Source organism: Chiloscyllium plagiosum, unplaced genomic scaffold (genome assembly GCF_037043375.1).
Source record: "Chiloscyllium plagiosum isolate Xiang-an unplaced genomic scaffold, Cpla_swu_hap1 HiC_scaffold_42, whole genome shotgun sequence".
Classification (NCBI taxonomy): Eukaryota; Metazoa; Chordata; class Chondrichthyes; order Orectolobiformes; family Hemiscylliidae; genus Chiloscyllium; species Chiloscyllium plagiosum.
The window spans coordinates 30686434-30714362 of record NW_028270180.1 but is presented as its reverse complement, the minus strand read 5'-3'; positions in this window follow the sequence as shown (position 1 = coordinate 30714362).

The following is a 27929-nucleotide window of genomic DNA, read 5'->3' as shown; positions in this document are numbered from 1 at the left end:
ACATTCTCTCTCTCCCATCCTTACTCTCACTCTCACTCTAACTCTCACACTCTCTCCCATCCTCACTGTCACTCTCACACTCTATCTCCCATCATCACTCTCACTCGCACACTCTCTCCCATCCTCACGCTCACTCTCACTGTCACTCTCACACTCTCTCCCATCTGCATTCTCACTCTCACACTCTCACACATTCTCACTCTCACACTCTCTCTCCCATTCTCACTCTCACCATCACACTCTCTCCCATCATCACGCTCACTCTCACTGTCACTCTCACACTCTCTCCCATCTGCATTCTCACTCTCACACTCTCACACATTCTCATTCTCACCCTCTCTCCCCATCCTCACTCTCACTTTCACACTCTCTCTCCCATCCTCGCTGTCACTCTCACACTCTCTCTCCCATCCACACTCTCACTCTCACGCTCTCTCCCCATCCTCATTCTCACTCTCACACTCTCTCCCATCCTCACTCTCACTCTCACTATCACACTCTCTGCCATCTGCAGTTTCATTCTCACACACTCTCTCCCATCCTCACTCTCACTCTCACACTCTCTCTCCCATCCTCACTCTCTCTCTCACACACTCTCCCATCCTCACACTCACTCTCATTCTCACACTCTCTCCCATCCGCAGTTTCATTCTCACACACTCTCTCCCATCCTCACTCTCACTCTCACACTCTCTCTCCCATCCTCACTCTCGCTATTACACTCTCTCCCATCCGCACTCTCGCTCTCACACTCGCTGTCCCATCCTCACTCTCACTCTCACACTCTCTCTTCCATCCTCACTCTCACTCCCACTCTCACTCTCTCTCCCATCCACAATCTCACTCTCACACTCTCTCTCCCATCCTCACTCTCATTCTCACATTCTCTCTCTCCCATCCTTACTCTCACTCTCACTCTAACTCTCACACTCTCTCCCATCCTCACTGTCACTCTCACACTCTATCTCCCATCCTCACTCTCACTCGCACACTCTCTCCCATCCTCACGCTCACTCTCACTGTCACTCTCACACTCTCTCCCATCTGCATTCTCACTCTCACACTCTCACACATTCTCACTCTCACACTCTCTCTCCCATTCTCACTCTCACTCTCACACTCTCTCCCATCTTCAGTCTCACTCTCACTCTTTCTCTCCCATCAGCAGTTTCATTCTCACCCTCTCTCTCCATCCTCACTCTCACTTTCACACTCTCTCTCCCATCCTCGCTGTCACTCTCACACTCTCTCTCCCATCCTCACTCTCACTCTCACACTCTCTCCCCATCCTCATTCTCACTCTCACACTCTCTTCCATCCTCACTCTCACTCTCACTATCACACTCTCTGCCATCTGCAGTTTCATTCTCACACACTCTCTCCCATCCTCACTCTCACTCTCACACTCTCTCTCCCATCCTCACTCTCACTCTCACACACTCTCCCATCCTCACACTCACTCTCATTCTCACACTCTCTCCCATCCGCAGTTTCATTCTCACACACTCTCTCCCATCCGCACTATCACTCTCACACTCTCTCTCCCATCCTCGCTGTCACTCTCACACTCTCTCTTCCAGTCGCACTCTCTCTCTCACTCTCTCTTACCCATCCTCACTCTCACTCTCCCATTCTCTCCCATTCTCACTCTCACTCTCACACTCATGTTCTCTCCCATCTGCGCTCTCACTCTCACACACTCTCTCCCATCCTTAATCTCACTTTCTCTCTCCGATCCTCACTCTCACTCTCACTCTCACTCTCACACTCTCTGCCATCTGCACTCTCACTCTCACACGCTCTCCCATTCTCACTCTCACGCTCACTCTCTCTCTCCCATCCTCACTCTCACTCTCACACTCTCTCTCCCATTCTCTCTCTCAGTCTCTCTCGCACTCTCTCTCCCATTCGCACTCTCACTCTCTCTCTCCCATCCTCATTCTCACTCTCACACACTCTCTCCCATTCGCACTCTCACTCTCACACTCTCTCCCCATCCTCATTCTCACTCTCACATTCTCTCCCATCCTCACTCTCACTCTCACACTCTCTCCCATTCGCAGTTTCATTCTCACACACTCTCTCCCATCCTCACTCTCACTCTCGCTCTCACACTTTCTCCCATCCGCACTCTACCTCTCACACTCACTCTCCCATCCTCGCTGTCACTCTCACACTCTCTCTCCCATCCTCACGCTCACTCTCACTGTCACTCTCATACTCTCTCCCATCTGCACTCTCACACTCACACTCTCGCCCATTCTCACTCTCACACTCTGTCTCCCATTCTCACTCTAACTCTCACACTCTCTCCCATTCTCACTCTCACTCTCACACTCTCTCTCCAATCCTCACTCTAACCCTCACACTCTCTCTCCCATCCTCACTCTCACTCTCACACTCTCTCCCATCCTCACTCTCACTCTCCCACTCTCTCCATTCCTCACTCTTACTCTCACACTCTCTCTCCCATTCACTCTCACTCTCACTCTCACACTCTCTTTCCAATCCTCACTCTCACCCTCACACACTCTCTCCCATCCTCACTCTCACACTCACTCTCACAATCACTGTCCCATCCTCACTCTCTCTCTCACACTCTCTATCCTATCCACACTCTCACTCTCACACTCTCTCGCCCATCCTCACATTCATTCACACACTCTCTCTCCCATCCTCACTCTCACTCTGACAATCTCTCTCCCATCCTCTCTCTCACTATCACACACTCTCCCATTCGTACTCTCACTCTCACATTCTCTCCCATCATCAGTCTCACTCTCACACTCTCTCTCCCATCCTCACTCTCACTCTCACACTCTCTCCCATCCTCACGCTCACTCTCACTGTCACTCTCACACTCTCTACCATCTGCATTCTCACTCTCACACTCTCACACATTCTCATTCTCACCCTCTCTCCCCATCCTCACTCTCACTTTCACACTCTCTCTCCCATCCTCACTGTCACTCTCACACTCTCTCTCCCATCCTCACTCTCACTCTCACACTCTCTCCCCATCCTCATTCTCACTCTCACACTCTCTCCCATCCTCACTCTCACTCTCATTATCACACTCTCTGCCATCTGCAGTTTCATTCTCACACACTCTCTCCCATCCTCACTCTCACTCTCACACTCTCTCTCCCATCCTCACTCTCACTCTCAAACACTCTCCCATCCTCACACTCACTCTCATTCTCACACTCTCTCCCATTCGCAGTTTCATTCTCACACACTCTCTCCCATCCTCACTCTCACTCTCACACTCTCTCTCCCATCCTCACTCTCGCTATTACACTCTCTCCCATCCGCACTCTCGCTCTCACACTCGCTGTCCCATCCTCAGTCTCACTCTCACACTCTCACTTCCATCCTCACTCTCACTCCCACTCTCACTCTCTCTCCCATCCACACTCTCACTCTCACACTCTCTCTCCCATCCTCACTCTCATTCTCACATTCTCTCTCTCCCATCCTTACTCTCACTCTCACTCTAACTCTCACACTCTCTCCCATCCTCACTGTCACTCTCACACTCTATCTCCCATCCTCACTCTCACTCGCACACTCTCTCCCATCCTCACGCTCACTCTCACTGTCACTCTCACACTCTCTCCCATCTGCATTCTCACTCTCACACTCTCACACATTCTCACTCTCACACTCTCTCTCCCATTCTCACTCTCACTCTCACATTCTCTCCCATCTTCAGTCTCACTCTCACTCTTTCTCTCCCATCAGCAGTTTCATTCTCACCCTCTCTCTCCATCCTCACTCTCACTTTCACACTCTCTCTCCCATCCTCGCTGTCACTCTCACACTCTCTCTCCCATCCTCACTCTCACTCTCACACTCTCTCCCCATCCTCATTCTCACTCTCACACTCTCTCCCATCCTCACTCTCACTCTCACTATCACACTCTCTGCCATCTGCAGTTTCATTCTCACACACTCTCTCCCATCCTCACTCTCACACTCTCTCTCCCATCCTCACTCTCACTCTCACACACTCTCCCATCCTCACACTCACTCTCATTCTCACACTCTCTCCCATCCGCAGTTTCATTCTCACACACTCTCTCCCATCCTCGCTCTCACTCTCACACTCTCTCTCCCATCCTCACTCTCGCTATTACACTCTCTCCCATCTGCACTATCACTCTCACACTCTCTCTCCCATCCTCGCTGTCACTCTCACACTCTCTCTTCCAGTCGCACTCTCTCTCTCACTCTCTCTCACCCATCCTCACTCTCACTCTCCCATTCTCTCCCATTCTCACTCTCACTCTCACACTCACGTTCTCTCCCATCTGCGCTCTCACTCTCACACACTCTCTCCCATCCTTAATCTCACTTTCTCTCTCCAATCCTCACTCTCACTCTCACTCTCACACTCTCTGCCATCTGCACTCTCACTCTCACACGCTCTCCCATTCTCACTCTCACGCTCACTCTCTCTCTCCCATCCTCACTCTCACTCTCACACTCTCTCTCCCATTCTCACTCTCAGTCTCTCTCGCACTCTCTCTCCCATTCGCACTCTCACTCTCTCTCTCCCATCCTCATTGTCACTCTCACACTCTCTCTCCCATCCGCACTCTCACTCTCACACTCTCTCCCCATCCTCATTCTCACTCTCACATTCTCTCCCATCCTCACTCTCACTCTCACACTCTCTCCCATTCGCAGTTTCATTCTCACACACTCTCTCCCATCCTCACTCTCACTCTCGCTCTCACACTTTCTCCCGTCCGCACTCTACCTCTCACATTCACTCTCCCATCCTCGCTGTCACTCTCACACTCTCTCTCCCATCCTCACGCTCACTCTCACTGTCACTCTCATACTCTCTCCCATCTGCACTCTCACACTCACACTCTCGCCCATTCTCACTCTCACACTCTGTCTCCCATTCTCACTCTAACTCTCACACTCTCTCCCATTCTCACTTTCACTCTCACACTCTCTCTCCCATTCTCACTCTCACTCTCACACTCTCTCTCCCATTCTCACTCTCACCCTCACACACTCTCTACCATTCTCACTTGCACCCACACACATTCTCTCCCATCCTCACTCTCAGTCGCACACTCTCTCTCCCATTCGCACTCTCACATTCACACTCTCTCTCCCATCCTCACTCTCACTCTCACACTCTCTCTCCCAGCCTCACTGTCACTCTCACCCTCTCTCTCCCATCCTCACTGTCACTCTCGCACTCTCGCTCCCATCCTCACTCTCACTCTCTCACTCTCTCTCCCATCCTCACTCTCACTCTCACACTCTCTCCCCATCTTCGCTCTCACTCTCATACTCTCTCTCTCATCCACACTCTCACTCACACTCTCTCTCCCATCCTCACTCTCAGTCTCACTCTCACACTCTCTCTCACATTCTCACTTTCACTTTCACACACTCTCTCCCATCCTCACTCTCACTCTCACACTCTCTCTCCAATCCTCACTCTAACCCTCACACTCTCTCTCCCATCCTCACTCTCACTCTCACACTCTCTCCCATCCTCACTCTCACTCTCCCACTCTCTCCATTCCTCACTCTTACTCTCACACTCTCTCTCCCATTCACTCTCACTCTCACTCTCACACTCTCTTTCCAATCCTCACTCTCACCCTCACACACTCTCTCCCATCCTCACTCTCACACTCACTCTCACAATCACTGTCCCATCCTCACTCTCTCTCTCACACTCTCTATCCTATCCACACTCTCACTCTCATACTCTCTCTCCCAACCTCACATTCATTCACACACTCTCTCTCCCATCCTCACTCTCACTCTGACAATCTCTCTCCCATCCTCTCTCTCACTATCACACACTCTTCCATTCGTACTCTCACTCTCACATTCTCTCCCATCATCAGTCTCACTCTCACACTCTCTCCCATCCTCACTCTCACTCTTACACTCTCAACCATCCTCATTCTCACTCTCACACGCTCTCCCATCCTCACTCTCACTCTCATTGTCACACTGCTCCCCCATCCTCACTCTCACTCTCACACTCTCTCCCATTCTCACTCTCACTCTCACACTCACTCGCTCTCCCATCTGCGCTCTCATTCTCACACTCTCTCTCCCATCCTTAATCTCACTCTCTCTCTCCCATCCTCACTCTCACTCTCACTCTCACACTCTCTCCCATCTGCACTCTCACTCACACACACTCTCCCATTCTCACTCTCACATTCACTCTCTGTCCCATCCGCACTCTCACTCTCACACTCTCTCCCATCCTCACTCTCACTCTCACACTCTCTCTCCCATCCTCACTCTCACTCTCACCCTCTCTCTCCGATCCTCACTCTCACTCTCACACTCTCTCCATTCCTCACTCTTATTCTCACACTCTCTCTCCCATTCACTCTCACTCTCACTCTCTCTTTCCAATCCTCACTCTCACCCTCACACACTCTCTCCCATCCTCACTATCACACTCACTCTCACAATCACTGTCCCATCCTCACTCTCACACTCTCTATCCTATCCACACTCTCACTCTCACACTCTCTCTCCCATCCTCACATTCATTCACACACTCTCTCTCACATCCTCACTCTCACTCTGACAATCTCTCTCGCATCCTCATTCTCATTCTCACTCTCACACTCTCTCCCATCCTCACTCTCACTATCACACACTCTCCCATTCGTACACTCACTCTCACATTCTCTCCCATCCTCAGTCTCACTCTCACACTCTCTCTCCCATCCTCACTCTCACACTCTCAACCATCCTCATTCTCACTCTCACACGTTCTCCCATCCTCACTCTCACTCTCATTGTCACACTGCTCCCCCATCCTCACTCTCACACTCACACTCTCTCCCATTCTCACTCTCACTCTCACACTCACTCTCTCTCCCAGCTGCACTCTCGCTCTCACACCCGCTCTCCCATCCTCACTCTTACTCTCACACTCTCTCTCCCATCCTCACTCTCACTCCCACTCTCACTCTCTCTCCCATCCGCACTCTCACTCTCACACTCTCTCTCCCATCCTCACTCTCACTCTCACATTCTCTCTCTCCCATTCTTACTCTCACTCTCACTCGAACTCTCACACTCTCTCTCCCATCCTCACTGTCACACTCACTCTCTCTCCCATACGCACTCTCACTCCCACTCTCTCTCTCCCATCCTGAATCTCACTCTCACTCTCACACTCTCTGCCATCTGCACTCTCACTCTCACACAGTCTCCAGTTCTCACTCTCACTCTCACACTCACTCTCTCTCCCATCTGCACTGTCGCTCTCACACTCGCTCTCCCATCCTCACTCTCACTCTCACACTCTCTCTCCCATCCTCACTCTCACTCCCACTCTCACTCTCTCTCCCATCCGCACTCACTCTCGCTCTCCCATCCTCACTCTCACTCTCACATTCTCTCTCTCCCATCCTTACTCTCACTCTCACTCGAACTCTCTCACTCTCTCTCCCATCCTCACTGTCACACTCACTATTTCTCCCATCCGCACTCTCACTCTCACACTCTCTCTCCCATCCTCACTCTCACTCTCACACTCTCTGTCCCATCCTCACTCTCAGTCTCACTCTCACTCTCTCTCCCATCCGCACTCTCACTCTCACACTCTCTCTCCCATCCTCGCTGTCACTCTCACACACTCTCTCCGATCCTCACTCTCACTCTCACACTCTCTCCCATCCGCACTCTAACTCTCACACTCTCTCTCCCGTCCTTGCTGTCACTCTCACACTCTCTCTTCCATTCGAACTCTCTCTCTCTCACTCTCTCACCCATCCTCAGCCTCACTCTCACACTCTCTCCCATTCTCACTCTCACTCTCACACTCACTCTCTCTCCCATCTGCGCTCTCACTCTCGCACTCACACTCTCTCCCATCCACACTCTCACTCTCACACTCTCTCACCCATCCTCGTCCTCACTCTCACACTCTCTCCCATTCTCACTCTCACTCTCACACTCACTCTCTCTGCCATCCACGCTTTCACTCTCACACTCACTCTCCCATCCTTACTCTCACTCTCTCTCTCCCATCCTCAATCTCACTCTCACTCTCTCACTCTCTGCCATTTGCACTCTCACTCTCACACAGTCTCCCATTCTCACTCTCACTCTCACACTCACTCTCTCTCCCATCCGCACTCTCGCTCTCACACTCGCTCTCCCATCCTCACTCTCACTCTCACACTCTCTCTCCAATCTTCACTCTCACTCCCACTCTCACTCTCTCTCCCATCCGCACTCTCACTCTCACTCTCTCTCTCTCCCATACTGAATCTCACTCTCACTCTCACACTCTCTGCCATCTGCACTCTCACTCTCACACAGTCTCCCATTCTCACTCTCACTCTCACACTCACTCTCTCTCCCATCTGCACTCTCACTCTCACACTCGCTCTCCCATCCTCACTCTCACTCCCACTCTCACTCTCTCTCCCATCCGCACTCTCACTCTCACACTCTCTCTCCCATCCTCACTCTCACTCTCACATTCTCTCTCTCCCATCCTTACTCTCACTCTCACTCGAACTCTCACACTCTCTCTCCCATCCTCACTGTCACACTCACTCTCTCTCCCATCCGCACACTCACTCTCACTCTCTCTCTCTCCCATCCTGAATCTCCCTCTTACTCTCACACTCTCTGCCCTCTGCACTCTCACTCTCACAGTCTCCCATTCTCACTCTCACTCTCACACTCTCTCTCTCCCATCTGCACTCTCGCTCTCACACTCGCTCTCCCATCCTCACTCTCACTCTCACACTCTCTCTCCCATCCTCACTCTCACTCCCACTCTCAATCTCTCTCCCATCCGCACTCACTCTCTCTCTCCCATCCTCACTCTCACTCTCACATTCTCTCTCTACCATCCTTACTCTCACTCTCACTCGAACTCTCTCACTCTCTCTCCCATCCTCACTGTCACACTCACTCTTTCTCCCATCCGCACTCTCACTCACACACTCTCTCTCCCATCCTCACTCTCACTCTCACACTCTCTCTCCCATCCTCACTCTCAGTCTCACTCTCACTCTCTCTCCCATCCGCACTCTTACTCTCACACTCTCTCTCCCATCCTCGCTGTCACTCTCACACTATCTCTCCCATCCTCACTTTCACTCTCACACTCTCTCCCCATCCTCATTCTCACTCTCACACACTCTCCCATACTCACTCTCACTCTCACTCTCACACTCTCTCCCATCCGCAGTTTCATTGTCACACACTCTCTCCCATCCTCACACTCACTCTCACACACTCTCCCATCCGCAATCTCACTCTCGCTATCACACTCTCTCCCATCCGCACTCTAACTCTCACACTCTCTCTCCCATCCTCGCTGTCACTCTCACACTCTCTCTTCTATTCGCACTATCTCTCTCACACTCTCTCACACATCCTCATCCTCACTCTCACACTCTCTCCCATCTGCATTCTCACTCTCACACTCTCACACATTCTCACTCTCACACTCTCTCTCCCATTCTCACTCTCACTCTCACACTCTCTCCCATCTTCAGTCTCACTCTCACTCTTTCTCTCCCATCAGCAGTTTCATTCTCACCCTCTCTCCCCATCCTCACTCTCACTTTCACACTCTCTCTCCCATCCTCGCTGTCACTCTCACACTCTCTCTCCCATCCTCACTCTCACTCTCAGACTCTCTCCCCATCCTCATTCTCACTCTCACACTCTCTCCCATCCTTAATCTCACTTTCTCTCTCCGATCCTCACTCTCACTCTCACTCTCACACTCTCTGCCATCTGCACTCTCACTCTCACACGCTCTCCCATTCTCACTCTCACGCTCACTCTCTCTCTCCCATCCTCACTCTCACTCTCACACTCTCTCTCCCATTCTCACTCTCAGTCTCTCTCGCACTCTCTCTCCCATTCGCACTCTCACTCTCTCTCTCCCATCCTCATTGTCACTCTCACACTCTCTCTCCCATCCGCACTCTCACTCTCACACTCTCTCCCCATCCTCATTCTCACTCTCACATTCTCTCCCATCCTCACTCTCACTCTCACACTCTCTCCCATTCGCAGTTTCATTCTCACACACTCTCTCCCATCCTCACTCTCACTCTCGCTCTCACACTTTCTCCCGTCCGCACTCTACCTCTCACATTCACTCTCCCATCCTCGCTGTCACTCTCACACTCTCTCTCCCATCCTCACGCTCACTCTCACTGTCACTCTCATACTCTCTCCCATCTGCACTCTCACACTCACACTCTCGCCCATTCTCACTCTCACACTCTGTCTCCCATTCTCACTCTAACTCTCACACTCTCTCCCATTCTCACTTTCACTCTCACACTCTCTCTCCCATTCTCACTCTCACTCTCACACTCTCTCTCCCATTCTCACTCTCACCCTCACACACTCTCTACCATTCTCACTTGCACCCACACACATTCTCTCCCATCCTCACTCTCAGTCGCACACTCTCTCTCCCATTCGCACTCTCACATTCACACTCTCTCTCCCATCCTCACTCTCACTCTCACACTCTCTCTCCCAGCCTCACTGTCACTCTCACCCTCTCTCTCCCATCCTCACTGTCACTCTCGCACTCTCGCTCCCATCCTCACTCTCACTCTCTCACTCTCTCTCCCATCCTCACTCTCACTCTCACACTCTCTCCCCATCTTCGCTCTCACTCTCATACTCTCTCTCTCATCCACACTCTCACTCACACTCTCTCTCCCATCCTCACTCTCAGTCTCACTCTCACACTCTCTCTCACATTCTCACTTTCACTTTCACACACTCTCTCCCATCCTCACTCTCACTCTCACACTCTCTCTCCAATCCTCACTCTAACCCTCACACTCTCTCTCCCATCCTCACTCTCACTCTCACACTCTCTCCCATCCTCACTCTCACTCTCCCACTCTCTCCATTCCTCACTCTTACTCTCACACTCTCTCTCCCATTCACTCTCACTCTCACTCTCACACTCTCTTTCCAATCCTCACTCTCACCCTCACACACTCTCTCCCATCCTCACTCTCACACTCACTCTCACAATCACTGTCCCATCCTCACTCTCTCTCTCACACTCTCTATCCTATCCACACTCTCACTCTCATACTCTCTCTCCCAACCTCACATTCATTCACACACTCTCTCTCCCATCCTCACTCTCACTCTGACAATCTCTCTCCCATCCTCTCTCTCACTATCACACACTCTTCCATTCGTACTCTCACTCTCACATTCTCTCCCATCATCAGTCTCACTCTCACACTCTCTCCCATCCTCACTCTCACTCTTACACTCTCAACCATCCTCATTCTCACTCTCACACGCTCTCCCATCCTCACTCTCACTCTCATTGTCACACTGCTCCCCCATCCTCACTCTCACTCTCACACTCTCTCCCATTCTCACTCTCACTCTCACACTCACTCGCTCTCCCATCTGCGCTCTCATTCTCACACTCTCTCTCCCATCCTTAATCTCACTCTCTCTCTCCCATCCTCACTCTCACTCTCACTCTCACACTCTCTCCCATCTGCACTCTCACTCACACACACTCTCCCATTCTCACTCTCACATTCACTCTCTGTCCCATCCGCACTCTCACTCTCACACTCTCTCCCATCCTCACTCTCACTCTCACACTCTCTCTCCCATCCTCACTCTCACTCTCACCCTCTCTCTCCGATCCTCACTCTCACTCTCACACTCTCTCCATTCCTCACTCTTATTCTCACACTCTCTCTCCCATTCACTCTCACTCTCACTCTCACTCTCTCTTTCCAATCCTCACTCTCACCCTCACACACTCTCTCCCATCCTCACTATCACACTCACTCTCACAATCACTGTCCCATCCTCACTCTCACACTCTCTATCCTATCCACACTCTCACTCTCACACTCTCTCTCCCATCCTCACATTCATTCACACACTCTCTCTCACATCCTCACTCTCACTCTGACAATCTCTCTCGCATCCTCATTCTCATTCTCACTCTCACACTCTCTCCCATCCTCACTCTCACTATCACACACTCTCCCATTCGTACACTCACTCTCACATTCTCTCCCATCCTCAGTCTCACTCTCACACTCTCTCTCCCATCCTCACTCTCACACTCTCAACCATCCTCATTCTCACTCTCACACGTTCTCCCATCCTCACTCTCACTCTCATTGTCACACTGCTCCCCCATCCTCACTCTCACACTCACACTCTCTCCCATTCTCACTCTCACTCTCACACTCACTCTCTCTCCCAGCTGCACTCTCGCTCTCACACCCGCTCTCCCATCCTCACTCTCACTCTCACACTCTCTCTCCCATCCTCACTCTCACTCCCACTCTCACTCTCTCTCCCATCCGCACTCTCACTCTCACACTCTCTCTCCCATCCTCACTCTCACTCTCACATTCTCTCTCTCCCATTCTTACTCTCACTCTCACTCGAACTCTCACACTCTCTCTCCCATCCTCACTGTCACACTCACTCTCTCTCCCATACGCACTCTCACTCCCACTCTCTCTCTCCCATCCTGAATCTCACTCTCACTCTCACACTCTCTGCCATCTGCACTCTCACTCTCACACAGTCTCCAGTTCTCACTCTCACTCTCACACTCACTCTCTCTCCCATCTGCACTGTCGCTCTCACACTCGCTCTCCCATCCTCACTCTCACTCTCACACTCTCTCTCCCATCCTCACTCTCACTCCCACTCTCACTCTCTCTCCCATCCGCACTCACTCTCGCTCTCCCATCCTCACTCTCACTCTCACATTCTCTCTCTCCCATCCTTACTCTCACTCTCACTCGAACTCTCTCACTCTCTCTCCCATCCTCACTGTCACACTCACTATTTCTCCCATCCGCACTCTCACTCTCACACTCTCTCTCCCATCCTCACTCTCACTCTCACACTCTCTGTCCCATCCTCACTCTCAGTCTCACTCTCACTCTCTCTCCCATCCGCACTCTCACTCTCACACTCTCTCTCCCATCCTCGCTGTCACTCTCACACACTCTCTCCGATCCTCACTCTCACTCTCACACTCTCTCCCATCCGCACTCTAACTCTCACACTCTCTCTCCCGTCCTTGCTGTCACTCTCACACTCTCTCTTCCATTCGAACTCTCTCTCTCTCACTCTCTCACCCATCCTCAGCCTCACTCTCACACTCTCTCCCATTCTCACTCTCACTCTCACACTCACTCTCTCTCCCATCTGCGCTCTCACTCTCGCACTCACACTCTCTCCCATCCACACTCTCACTCTCACACTCTCTCACCCATCCTCGTCCTCACTCTCACACTCTCTCCCATTCTCACTCTCACTCTCACACTCACTCTCTCTGCCATCCACGCTTTCACTCTCACACTCACTCTCCCATCCTTACTCTCACTCTCTCTCTCCCATCCTCAATCTCACTCTCACTCTCTCACTCTCTGCCATTTGCACTCTCACTCTCACACAGTCTCCCATTCTCACTCTCACTCTCACACTCACTCTCTCTCCCATCCGCACTCTCGCTCTCACACTCGCTCTCCCATCCTCACTCTCACTCTCACACTCTCTCTCCAATCTTCACTCTCACTCCCACTCTCACTCTCTCTCCCATCCGCACTCTCACTCTCACTCTCTCTCTCTCCCATACTGAATCTCACTCTCACTCTCACACTCTCTGCCATCTGCACTCTCACTCTCACACAGTCTCCCATTCTCACTCTCACTCTCACACTCACTCTCTCTCCCATCTGCACTCTCACTCTCACACTCGCTCTCCCATCCTCACTCTCACTCCCACTCTCACTCTCTCTCCCATCCGCACTCTCACTCTCACACTCTCTCTCCCATCCTCACTCTCACTCTCACATTCTCTCTCTCCCATCCTTACTCTCACTCTCACTCGAACTCTCACACTCTCTCTCCCATCCTCACTGTCACACTCACTCTCTCTCCCATCCGCACACTCACTCTCACTCTCTCTCTCTCCCATCCTGAATCTCCCTCTTACTCTCACACTCTCTGCCCTCTGCACTCTCACTCTCACAGTCTCCCATTCTCACTCTCACTCTCACACTCTCTCTCTCCCATCTGCACTCTCGCTCTCACACTCGCTCTCCCATCCTCACTCTCACTCTCACACTCTCTCTCCCATCCTCACTCTCACTCCCACTCTCAATCTCTCTCCCATCCGCACTCACTCTCTCTCTCCCATCCTCACTCTCACTCTCACATTCTCTCTCTACCATCCTTACTCTCACTCTCACTCGAACTCTCTCACTCTCTCTCCCATCCTCACTGTCACACTCACTCTTTCTCCCATCCGCACTCTCACTCACACACTCTCTCTCCCATCCTCACTCTCACTCTCACACTCTCTCTCCCATCCTCACTCTCAGTCTCACTCTCACTCTCTCTCCCATCCGCACTCTTACTCTCACACTCTCTCTCCCATCCTCGCTGTCACTCTCACACTATCTCTCCCATCCTCACTTTCACTCTCACACTCTCTCCCCATCCTCATTCTCACTCTCACACACTCTCCCATACTCACTCTCACTCTCACTCTCACACTCTCTCCCATCCGCAGTTTCATTGTCACACACTCTCTCCCATCCTCACACTCACTCTCACACACTCTCCCATCCGCAATCTCACTCTCGCTATCACACTCTCTCCCATCCGCACTCTAACTCTCACACTCTCTCTCCCATCCTCGCTGTCACTCTCACACTCTCTCTTCTATTCGCACTATCTCTCTCACACTCTCTCACACATCCTCATCCTCACTCTCACACTCTCTCCCATCTGCATTCTCACTCTCACACTCTCACACATTCTCACTCTCACACTCTCTCTCCCATTCTCACTCTCACTCTCACACTCTCTCCCATCCTCACGCTCACTCTCACTGTCACTCTCACACTCTCTCCCATCTGCATTCTCACTCTCACACTCTCACACATTCTCATTCTCACCCTCTCTCCCCATCCTCACTCTCACTTTCACACTCTCTCTCCCATCCTCGCTGTCACTCTCACACTCTCTCTCCCATCCTCACTCTCACTCCCACACTCTCTCCCCATCCTCATTCTCACTCTCACACTCTCTCCCATCCTCACTCTCACTCTCACTATCACACTCTCTGCCATCTGCAGTTTCATTCTCACACACTCTCTCCCATCCTCACTCTCACTCTCACACTCTCTCTCCCATCCTCACTCTCACACACTCTCCCATCCTCACACTCACTCTCATTCTCACACTCTCGCCCATCCGCAGTTTCATTCTCACACACTCTCTCCCATCCTCACTCTCACTCTCACACTCTCTCTCCCATCCTCACTCTCGCTATTACACCCTCTCCCATCCGCACTCTCGCTCTCACACTCGCTGTCCCATCCTCACTCTCACTCTCACACTCTCTCTTCCATCCTCACTCTCACTCCCACTCTCACTCTCTCTCCCATCCACACTCTCACTCTCACACTCTCTCTCCCATCCTCACTCTCATTCTCACATTCTCTCTCTCCCATCCTTACTCTCACTCTCACTCTAACTCTCACACTCTCTCCCATCCTCACTGTCACTCTCACACTCTATCTCCCATCCTCACTCTCACTCGCACACTCTCTCCCATCCTCACGCTCACTCTCACTGTCACTCTCACACTCTCCCCATCTGCATTCTCACTCTCACACTCTCACACATTCTCACTCTCACACTCTCTCTCCCATTCTCACTCTCACTCTCACACTCTCTCCCATCTTCAGTCTCACTCTCACTCTTTCTCTCCCATCAGCAATTCATTCTCACCCTCTCCCTCCATCCTCACTCTCACTTTCACACTCTCTCTCCCATCCTCGCTGTCACTCTCACACTCTCTCTCCCATCCTCACTCTCACTCTCAGACTCTCTCCCCATCCTCATTCTCACTCTCACACTCTCTCCCATCCTCACTCTCACTCTCACTATCACACTCTCTGCCATCTGCAGTTTCATTCTCACACACTCTCTCCCATCCTCACTCTCACTCTCACACTCTCTCTCCCATCCTCACTCTCACTCTCACACACTCTCCCATCCTCACACTCACTCTCATTCTCACACTCTCTCCCATCCGCAGTTTCATTCTCACACACTCTCTCCCATCCTCACTCTCACTCTCACACTCTCTCTCCCATCCTCACTCTCGCTATTACACTCTCTCCCATCCGCACTATCACTCTCACACTCTCTCTCCCATCCTCGCTGTCACTCTCACACTCTCTCTTCCAGTCGCACTCTCTCTCTCACTCTCTCTCACCCATCCTCACTCTCACTCTCCCATTCTCTCCCATTCTCACTCTCACTCTCACACTCACTTTCTCTCCCATCTGCGCTCTCACTCTCACACACTCTCTCCCATCCTTAATCTCACTTTCTCTCTCCGATCCTCACTCTCACTCTCACTCTCACACTCTCTGCCATCTGCACTCTCACTCTCACACGCTCTCCCATTCTCACTCTCACGCTCACTCTCTCTCTCCCATCCTCACTCTCACTCTCACACTCTCTCTCCCATTCTCACTCTCAGTCTCTCTCGCACTCTCTCTCCCATCCGCACTCTCACTCTCTCTCTCCCATCCTCATTCTCACTCTCACACTCTCTCTCCCATCCGCACTCTCACTCTCACACTCTCTCCCCATCCTCATTCTCACTCTCACATTCTCTCCCATCCTCACTCTCACTCTCACACTCTCTCCCATTCGCAGTTTCATTCTCACACACTCTCTCCCATCCTCACTCTCACTCTCGCTCTCACACTTTCTCCCGTCCGCACTCTACCTCTCACACTCACTCTCCCATCCTCGCTGTCACTCTCACACTCTCTCTCCCATCCTCACGCTCACTCTCACTGTCACTCTCATACTCTCTCCCATCTGCACTCTCACACTCACACTCTCGCCCATTCTCACTATCACACTCTGTCTCCCATTCTCACTCTAACTCTCACACTCTCTCCCATTCTCACTCTCACTCTCACACTCTCTCTCCCATTCTCACTCTCACTCTCACACTCTCTCTCCCATTCTCACTCTCACCCTCACACACTCTCTACCATTTTCACTTGCACCCACACACATTCTCTCCCATCCTCACTCTCAGTCGCACACTCTCTCTCCCATTCGCACTCTCACATTCACACTCTCTCTCCCATCCTCACTCTCACTCTCACACTCTCTCTCCCAGCCTCACTGTCACTCTCACCCTCTCTCTCCCATCCTCACTCTCACTCTCACACTCTCTGTCCCATCCTCACTCTCAGTCTCACTCTCACTCTCTCTCCCATCCGCACTCTCACTCTCACACTCTCTCTCCCATCCTCGCTGTCACTCTCACACACTCTCTCCCATCCTCACTCTCACTCTCACACTCTCTCCCATCCGCACTCTAACTCTCACACAATCTCTCCCATCCTTGCTGTCACACTCACACTCTCTCTTCCATTCGAACTCTCTCTCTCACACTCTCTCACCCATCCTCAGCCTCACTCTCACACTCTCTCCCATTCGCAGTTTCATTCTCACACACTCTCTCCCATCCTCACTCTCACTCTCGCTCTCACACTTTCTCCTGTCCGCACTCTACCTCTCACACTCACTCTCCCATCCTCGCTGTCACTCTCACACTCTCTCTCCCATCCTCACGCTCACTCTCACTGTCACTCTCATACTCTCTCCCATCTGCACTCTCACACTCACACTCTCGCCCATTCTCACTATCACACTCTGTCTCCCATTCTCACTCTAACTCTCACACTCTCTCCCATTCTCACTCTCACTCTCACACTCTCTCTCCCATTCTCACTCTCACTCTCACACTCTCTCTCCCATTCTCACTCTCACCCTCACACACTCTCTACCATTCTCACTTGCACCCACACACATTCTCTCCCATCCTCACTCTCAGTCGCACACTCTCTCTCCCATTCGCACTCTCACATTCACACTCTCTCTCCCATCCTCACTCTCACTCTCACACTCTCTCTCCCAGCCACACTGTCACTCTCACCCTCTCTCCCATCCTCACTGTCACTCTCGCACTCTCGCTCCCATCCTCACTCTCACTCTCTCACTCTCTCTCCCATCCTCACTCTCACTCTCACACTCTCTCCCCATCCTCGCTCTCACTCTCATACTCTCTCTCTCATCCACACTCTCACTCTCACACTCTCTCTCCCATCCTCACTCTCAGTATCACTCTCACACTCTCTCTCCCATTCTCAATCTCACTCTCACAATCTCTCTCCCATCCTCACTGTCACTCTCACTCTCTCTATATCTCTCCCATCCTCACTTTCACTTTCACACACTCTCTCCCATCCTCACTCTCACTCTCACACTCTCTCTCCAATCCTCACTCTAACCCTCACACTCTCTCTCCCATCTTCACTCTCACTCTCACACTCTCTCCCATCCTCACTCTCACTCTCCCACTCTCTCCATTCCTCACTCTTACTCTCACACTCTCTCTCCCATTCACTCTCACTCTCACTCTCACACACTCTCCCATCCTCACACTCACTCTCATTCTCACACTCTCTCCCATCCGCAGTTTCATTCTCACACACTCTCTCCCATCCTCACTCTCACTCTCACACTCTCTCCCCCATCCTCACTCTCGCTATTACACTCTCTCCCATCCTCACATTCATTCACACACTCTCTCCCATCCACACTCTCACTCTCACACTCTCTCTCCCATCCTCACTCTCATTCTCACATTCTCTCTCTTCCATCCTTACTCTCACTCTCACTCTAACTCTCACACTCTCTCCCATCCTCACTGTCACTCTCACACTCTATCTCCCATCCTCACTCTCACTCGCACACTCTCTCCCATCCTCACGCTCACTCTCACTGTCACTCTCACACTCTCTCCCATCTGCATTCTCACTCTCACACTCTCACACATTCTCACTCTCACACTCTCTCTCCCATTCTCACTCTCACTCTCACACTCTCTCCCATCTTCAGTCTCACTCTCACTCTTTCTCTCCCATCAGCAGTTTCATTCTCACCCTCTCTCCCCATCCTCACTCTCACTTTCACACTCTCTCTCCCATCCTCGCTGTCACTCTCACACTCTCTCTCCCATCCTCACTCTCACTCTCAGACTCTCTCCCCATCCTCATTCTCACTCTCACACTCTCTCCCATCCTCACTCTCACTCTCACTATCACACTCTCTGCCATCTGCAGTTTCATTCTCACACACTCTCTCCCATCCTCACTCTCACTCTCACACTCTCTCTCCCATCCTCACTCTCACTCTCACACACTCTCCCATCCTCACACTCACTCTCATTCTCACACTCTCTCCCATCCGCAGTTTCATTCTCACACACTCTCACTCTCACACTCTCTCTTCCATCCTCACTCTCGCTATTACACTCTCTCCCATCCGCACTATCACTCTCACACTCTCTCTCCCATCCTCGCTGTCACTCTCACACTCTCTCTTCCAGTCGCACTCTCTCTCTCACTCTCTCTCACCCATCCTCACTCTCACTCTCCCATTCTCTCCCATTCTCACTCTCACTCTCACACTCACTTTCTCTCCCATCTGCGCTCTCACTCTCACACACTCTCTCCCATCCTTAATCTCACTTTCTCTCTCCGATCCTCACTCTCACTCTCACTCTCACACTCTCTGCCATCTGCACTCTCACTCTCACACGCTCTCCCATTCTCACTCTCACGCTCACTCTCTCTCTCCCATCCTCACTCTCACTCTCACACTCTCTCTCCCATTCTCACTCTCAGTCTCTCTCGCACTCTCTCTCCCATCCGCACTCTCACTCTCTCTCTCCCATCCTCATTCTCACTCTCACACTCTCTCTCCCATCCGCACTCTCACTCTCACACTCTCTCCCCATCCTCATTCTCACTCTCACATTCTCTCCCATCCTCACTCTCACTCTCACACTCTCTCCCATTCGCAGTTTCATTCTCACACACTCTCTCCCATCCTCACTCTCACTCTCGCTCTCACACTTTCTCCCGTCCGCACTCTACCTCTCACACTCACTCTCCCATCCTCGCTGTCACTCTCACACTCTCTCTCCCATCCTCACGCTCACTCTCACTGTCACTCTCATACTCTCTCCCATCTGCACTCTCACACTCACACTCTCGCCCATTCTCACTCTCACACTCTGTCTCCCATTCTCACTCTCACTCTCACACTCTCTCTCCCATTCTCACTCTCACTCTCACACTCTCTCTCCCATTCTCACTCTCACCCTCACACACTCTCTACCATTCTCACTTGCACCCACACACATTCTCTCCCATCCTCACTCTCAGTCGCACACTCTCTCTCCCATTCGCACTCTCACATTCACACTCTCTCTCCCATTCTCACTCTCAGTCGCACACTCTCTCTCCCATTCGCACTCTCACATTCACACTCTCTCTCCCATCCTCACTCTCACTCTCACACTCTCTCTCCCAGCCTCACTGTCACTCTCACCCTCTCTCTCCCATCCTCACTGTCACTCTCGCACTCTCGCTCCCATCCTCACTCTCACTCTCTCACTCTCTCTCCCATCCTCACTCTCACTCTCACACTCTCTCCCCATCCTCGCTCTCACTCTCATACTCTCTCTCTCATCCACACTCTCACTCTCACACTCTCTCTCCCATCCTCACTCTCAGTCTCACTCTCACACTCTCTCTCCCATTCTCAATCTCACTCTCACAATCTCTCTCCCATCCTCACTGTCACTCTCACTCTCTCAATATCTCTCCCATCCTCACTTTCACTTTCACACACTCTCTCCCATCCTAACTCTCACTCTCACACTCTCTCTCCAATCCTCACTCTAACCCTCACACTCTCTCTCCCATCCTCACTCTCACTCTCACACTCTCTCCCATCCTCACTCTCACTCTCCCACTCTCTCCATTCCTCACTCTTACTCTCACACTCTCTCTCCCATTCACACTCACTCTCACTGTCACACTCTCTTTCCAATCCTCACTCTCACCCTCGCACACTCTCTCCCATCCTCACTCTCACACTCACTCTCAGAATCACTGTCCCATCCCCACTCTCACTCTCACACTCTCTCTCCCATTCTCACTCTCACTCTCACACTCTCTCTCCCATTCTCACTCTCACCCTCACACACTCTCTACCATTCTCACTTGCACCCACACACATTCTCTCCCATCCTCACTCTCAGTCACACACTCTCTCTCCCATTCGCACTCTCACATTCATAATCTCTCTCCCATCCTCACTCTCACTCTCACACTCTCTCTCCCATCCTCACTGTCACTCTCGCACTCTCGCTCCCATCCTCACTCTCACTCTCTCACTCTCTCTCCCATCCTCACTCTCACTCTCACACTCTCTCCCCATCCTCGCTCTCACTCTCATACTCTCTCTCTCATCCACACTCTCACTCTCACACTCTCTCTCCCATCCTCACTCTCAGTCTCACTCTCACACTCTCTCTCCCATTCTCAATCTCACTCTCACAATCTCTCTCCCATCCTCACTGTCACTCTCACTCTCTCTATATCTCTCCCATCCTCACTTTCACTTTCACACACTCTCTCCCATCCTCACTCTCACTCTCACACTCTCTCTCCAATCCTCACTCTAACCCTCACACTCTCTCTCCCATCTTCACTCTCACTCTCACACTCTCTCCCATCCTCACTCTCACTCTCCCACTCTCTCCATTCCTCACTCTTACTCTCACACTCTCTCTCCCATTCACTCTCACTCTCACTCTCACACACTCTCCCATCCTCACACTCACTCTCATTCTCACACTCTCTCCCATCCGCAGTTTCATTCTCACACACTCTCTCCCATCCTCACTCTCACTCTCACACTCTCTCCCCCATCCTCACTCTCGCTATTACACTCTCTCCCATCCTCACTCTCACTCTCACACTCTCTCTTCCATCCTCACTCTCACTCCCACTCTCACTCTCTCTCCCATCCACACTCTCACTCTCACACTCTCTCTCCCATCCTCACTCTCATTCTCACATTCTCTCTCTTCCATCCTTACTCTCACTCTCACTCTAACTCTCACACTCTCTCCCATCCTCACTGTCACTCTCACACTCTATCTCCCATCCTCACTCTCACTCGCACACTCTCTCCCATCCTCACGCTCACTCTCACTGTCACTCTCACACTCTCTCCCATCTGCATTCTCACTCTCACACTCTCACACATTCTCACTCTCACACTCTCTCTCCCATTCTCACTCTCACTCTCACACTCTCTCCCATCTTCAGTCTCACTCTCACTCTTTCTCTCCCATCAGCAGTTTCATTCTCACCCTCTCTCCCCATCCTCACTCTCACTTTCACACTCTCTCTCCCATCCTCGCTGTCACTCTCACACTCTCTCTCCCATCCTCACTCTCACTCTCAGACTCTCTCCCCATCCTCATTCTCACTCTCACACTCTCTCCCATCCTCACTCTCACTCTCACTATCACACTCTCTGCCATCTGCAGTTTCATTCTCACACACTCTCTCCCATCCTCACTCTCACTCTCACACTCTCTCTCCCATCCTCACTCTCACTCTCACACACTCTCCCATCCTCACACTCACTCTCATTCTCACACTCTCTCCCATCCGCAGTTTCATTCTCACACACTCTCTCCCATCCTCACTCTCACTCTCACACTCTCTCTCCCATCCTCACTCTCGCTATTACACTCTCTCCCATCCGCACTATCACTCTCACACTCTCTCTCCCATCCTCGCTGTCACTCTCACACTCTCTCTTCCAGTCGCACTCTCTCTCTCACTCTCTCTCACCCATCCTCACTCTCACTCTCCCATTCTCTCCCATTCTCACTCTCACTCTCACACTCACTTTCTCTCCCATCTGCGCTCTCACTCTCACACACTCTCTCCCATCCTTAATCTCACTTTCTCTCTCCGATCCTCACTCTCACTCTCACTCTCACATTCTCTGCCATCTGCACTCTCACTCTCACACGCTCTCCCATTCTCACTCTCACGCTCACTCTCTCTCTCCAATCCTCACTCTCACTCTCACACTCTCCCTCCCATTCTCACTCTCAGTCTCTCTCGCACTCTCTCTCCCATCCGCACTCTCACTCTCTCTCTCCCATCCTCATTCTCACTCTCACACTCTCTCTCCCATCCGCACTCTCACTCTCACACTCTCTCCCCATCCTCATTCTCACTCTCACATTCTCTCCCATCCTCACTCTCACTCTCTCTCCCATTCGCAGTTTCATTCTCACACACTCTCTCCCATCCTCACTCTCACTCTCGCTCTCACACTTTCTCCCGTTCGCACTCTACCTCTCACACTCACTCTCCCATCCTCGCTGTCACTATCACACTCTCTCTCCCATCCTCATGCTCACTCTCACTGTCACTCTCATACTCTCTCCCATCTGCACTCTCACACTCACACTCTCGCCCATTCTCACTCTCACACTCTGTCTCCCATTCTCACTCTAACTCTCACACTCTCTCCCATTCTCACTCTCACTCTCACACTCTCTCTCCCATTCTCACTCTCACTCTCACACTCTCTCTCCCATTCTCACTCTCACCCTCACACACTCTCTACCATTCTCACTTGCACCCACACACATTCTCTCCCATCCTCACTCTCAGTCGCACACTCTCTCTCCCATTCGCACTCTCACATTCACACTCTCTCTCCCATCCTCACTCTCACTCTCACACTCTCTCTCCCAGCCACACTGTCACTCTCACCCTCTCTCCCATCCTCACTGTCACTCTCGCACTCTCGCTCCCATCCTCACTCTCACTCTCTCACTCTCTCTCCCATCCTCACTCTCACTCTCACACTCTCTCCCCATCCTCGCTCTCACTCTCATACTCTCTCTCTCATCCACACTCTCACTCTCACACTCTCTCTCCCATCCTCACTCTCAGTCTCACTCTCACACTCTCTCTCCCATTCTCAATCTCACTCTCACAATCTCTCTCCCATCCTCACTGTCACTCTCACTCTCTCTATATCTCTCCCATCCTCACTTTCACTTTCACACACTCTCTCCCATCCTCACTCTCACTCTCACACTCTCTCTCCAATCCTCACTCTAACCCTCACACTCTCTCTCCCATCTTCACTCTCACTCTCACACTCTCTCCCATCCTCACTGTCACTCTCACCCTCTCTCTCCCATCCTCACTGTCACTCTCGCACTTTCGCTCCCATCCTCACTCTCACTCTCTCACTCTCTCTCCCATCCTCACTCTCACTCTCACACTCTCTCCCCATCCTCGCTCTCACTCTCATACTCTCTCTCTCATCCACACTCTCACTCTCACACTCTCTCTCCCATCCTCACTCTCAGTCTCACTCTCACACTCTCTCTCCCATTCTCAATCTCACTCTCACAATCTCTCTCCCATCCTCACTGTCACTCTCACTCTCTCTATATCTCTCCCATCCTCACTTTCACTTTCACACACTCTCTCCCATCCTCACTCTCACTCTCACACTCTCTCTCCAATCCTCACTCTAACCCTCACACTCTCTCTCCCATCTTCACTCTCACTCTCACACTCTCTCCCATCCGCACTCTCACTCTCCCACTCTCTCCATTCCTCACTCTTACTCTCACACTCTCTCTCCCATTCACTCTCACTCTCACTCTCACACACTCTCCCATCCTCACACTCACTCTCATTCTCACACTCTCTCCCATCCGCAGTTTCATTCTCACACACTCTCTCCCATCCTCACTCTCACTCTCACACTCTCTCCCCCATCCTCACTCTCGCTATTACACTCTCTCCCATCCTCACATTCATTCACACACTCTCTCCCATCCACACTCTCACTCTCACACTCTCTCTCCCATCCTCACTCTCATTCTCACATTCTCTCTCTTCCATCCTTACTCTCACTCTCACTCTAACTCTCACACTCTCTCCCATCCTCACTGTCACTCTCACACTCTATCTCCCATCCTCACTCTCACTCGCACACTCTCTCCCATCCTCACGCTCACTCTCACTGTCACTCTCACACTCTCTCCCATCTGCATTCTCACTCTCACACTCTCACACATTCTCACTCTCACACTCTCTCTCCCATTCTCACTCTCACTCTCACACTCTCTCCCATCTTCAGTCTCACTCTCACTCTTTCTCTCCCATCAGCAGTTTCATTCTCACCCTCTCTCCCCATCCTCACTCTCACTTTCACACTCTCTCTCCCATCCTCGCTGTCACTCTCACACTCTCTCTCCCATCCTCACTCTCACTCTCAGACTCTCTCCCCATCCTCATTCTCACTCTCACACTCTCTCCCATCCTCACTCTCACTCTCACTATCACACACTCTGCCATCTGCAGTTTCATTCTCACACACTCTCTCCCATCCTCACTCTCACTCTCACACTCTCTCTCCCATCCTCACTCTCACTCTCACACACTCTCCCATCCTCACACTCACTCTCATTCTCACACTCTCTCCCATCCGCAGTTTCATTCTCACACACTCTCACTCTCACACTCTCTCTTCCATCCTCACTCTCGCTATTACACTCTCTCCCATCCGCACTATCACTCTCACACTCTCTCTCCCATCCTCGCTGTCACTCTCACACTCTCTCTTCCAGTCGCACTCTCTCTCTCACTCTCTCTCACCCATCCTCACTCTCACTCTCCCATTCTCTCCCATTCTCACTCTCACTCTCACACTCACTTTCTCTCCCATCTGCGCTCTCACTCTCACACACTCTCTCCCATCCTTAATCTCACTTTCTCTCTCCGATCCTCACTCTCACTCTCACTCTCACACTCTCTGCCATCTGCACTCTCACTCTCACACGCTCTCCCATTCTCACTCTCACGCTCACTCTCTCTCTCCCATCCTCACTCTCACTCTCACACTCTCTCTCCCATTCTCACTCTCAGTCTCTCTCGCACTCTCTCTCCCATCCGCACTCTCACTCTCTCTCTCCCATCCTCATTCTCACTCTCACACTCTCTCTCCCATCCGCACTCTCACTCTCACACTCTCTCCCCATCCTCATTCTCACTCTCACATTCTCTCCCATCCTCACTCTCACTCTCACACTCTCTCCCATTCGCAGTTTCATTCTCACACACTCTCTCCCATCCTCACTCTCACTCTCGCTCTCACACTTTCTCCCGTCCGCACTCTACCTCTCACACTCACTCTCCCATCCTCGCTGTCACTCTCACACTCTCTCTTCCAGTCGCACTCTCTCTCTCACTCTCTCTCACCCATCCTCACTCTCACTCTCCCATTCTCTCCCATTCTCACTCTCACTCTCACACTCACTTTCTCTCCCATCTGCGCTCTCACTCTCACACACTCTCTCCCATCCTTAATCTCACTTTCTCTCTCCGATCCTCACTCTCACTCTCACTCTCACACTCTCTGCCATCTGCACTCTCACTCTCACACGCTCTCCCATTCTCACTCTCACGCTCACTCTCTCTCTCCCATCCTCACTCTCACTCTCACACTCTCTCTCCCATTCTCACTCTCAGTCTCTCTCGCACTCTCTCTCCCATCCGCACTCTCACTCTCTCTCTCCCATCCTCATTCTCACTCTCACACTCTCTCTCCCATCCGCACTCTCACTCTCACACTCTCTCCCCATCCTCATTCTCACTCTCACATTCTCTCCCATCTTCACTCTCACTCTCACACTCTCTCCCATTCGCAGTTTCATTCTCACACACTCTCTCCCATCCTCACTCTCACTCTCGCTCTCACACTTTCTCCCGTCCGCACTCTACCTCTCACACTCACTCTCCCATCCTCGCTGTCACTCTCACACTCTCTCTCCCATCCTCACGCTCACTCTCACTGTCACTCTCATACTCTCTCCCATCTGCACTCTCACACTCACACTCTCGCCCATTCTCACTCTCACACTCTGTCTCCCATTCTCACTCTAACTCTCACACTCTCTCCCATTCTCACTCTCACTCTCACACTCTCTCTCCCATTCTCACTCTCACTCTCACACTCTCCCTCCCATTCTCACTCACACCCTCACACACTCTCTCCCATCCTCACTCTCACACTCACTCTCACAATCACTGTCCCATCCCCACTCTCACTCTCACACTCTCTCTCCCATTCTCACTCTCACTCTCACACTCTCTCTCCCATTCTCACTCTCACCCTCACACACTCTCTACCATTCTCACTTGCACCCACACACATTCTCTCCCATCCTCACTCTCAGTCGCACACTCTCTCTCCCATTCGCACTCTCACATTCACACTCTCTCTCCCATCCTCACTCTCACTCTCACACTCTCTCTCCCAGCCTCACTGTCACTCTCACCCTCTCTCTCCCATCCTCACTGTCACTCTCGCACTCTCGCTCCCATCCTCACTCTCACTCTCTCACTCTCTCTCCCATCCTCACTCTCACTCTCACACTCTCTCCCCATCCTCGCTCTCACTCTCATACTCTCTCTCTCATCCACACTCTCACTCTCACACTCTCTCTCCCATCCTCACTCTCAGTCTCACTCTCACACTCTCTCTCCCATTCTCAATCTCACTCTCACAATCTCTCTCCCATCCTCACTGTCACTCTCACTCTCTCAATATCTCTCCCATCCTCACTCTCACTTTCACACACTCTCTCCCTTCCTAACTCTCACTCTCACACTCTCTCTCCAATCCTCACTCTAACCCTCACACTCTCTCTCCCATCCTCACTCTCACTCTCACACTCTCTCCCATCCTCACTCTCACTCTCCCACTCTCTCCATTCCTCACTCTTACTCTCACACTCTCTCTCCCATTCACACTCACTCTCACTGTCACACTCTCTTTCCAATCCTCACTCTCACCCTCGCACACTCTCTCCCATCCTCACTCTCACACTCACT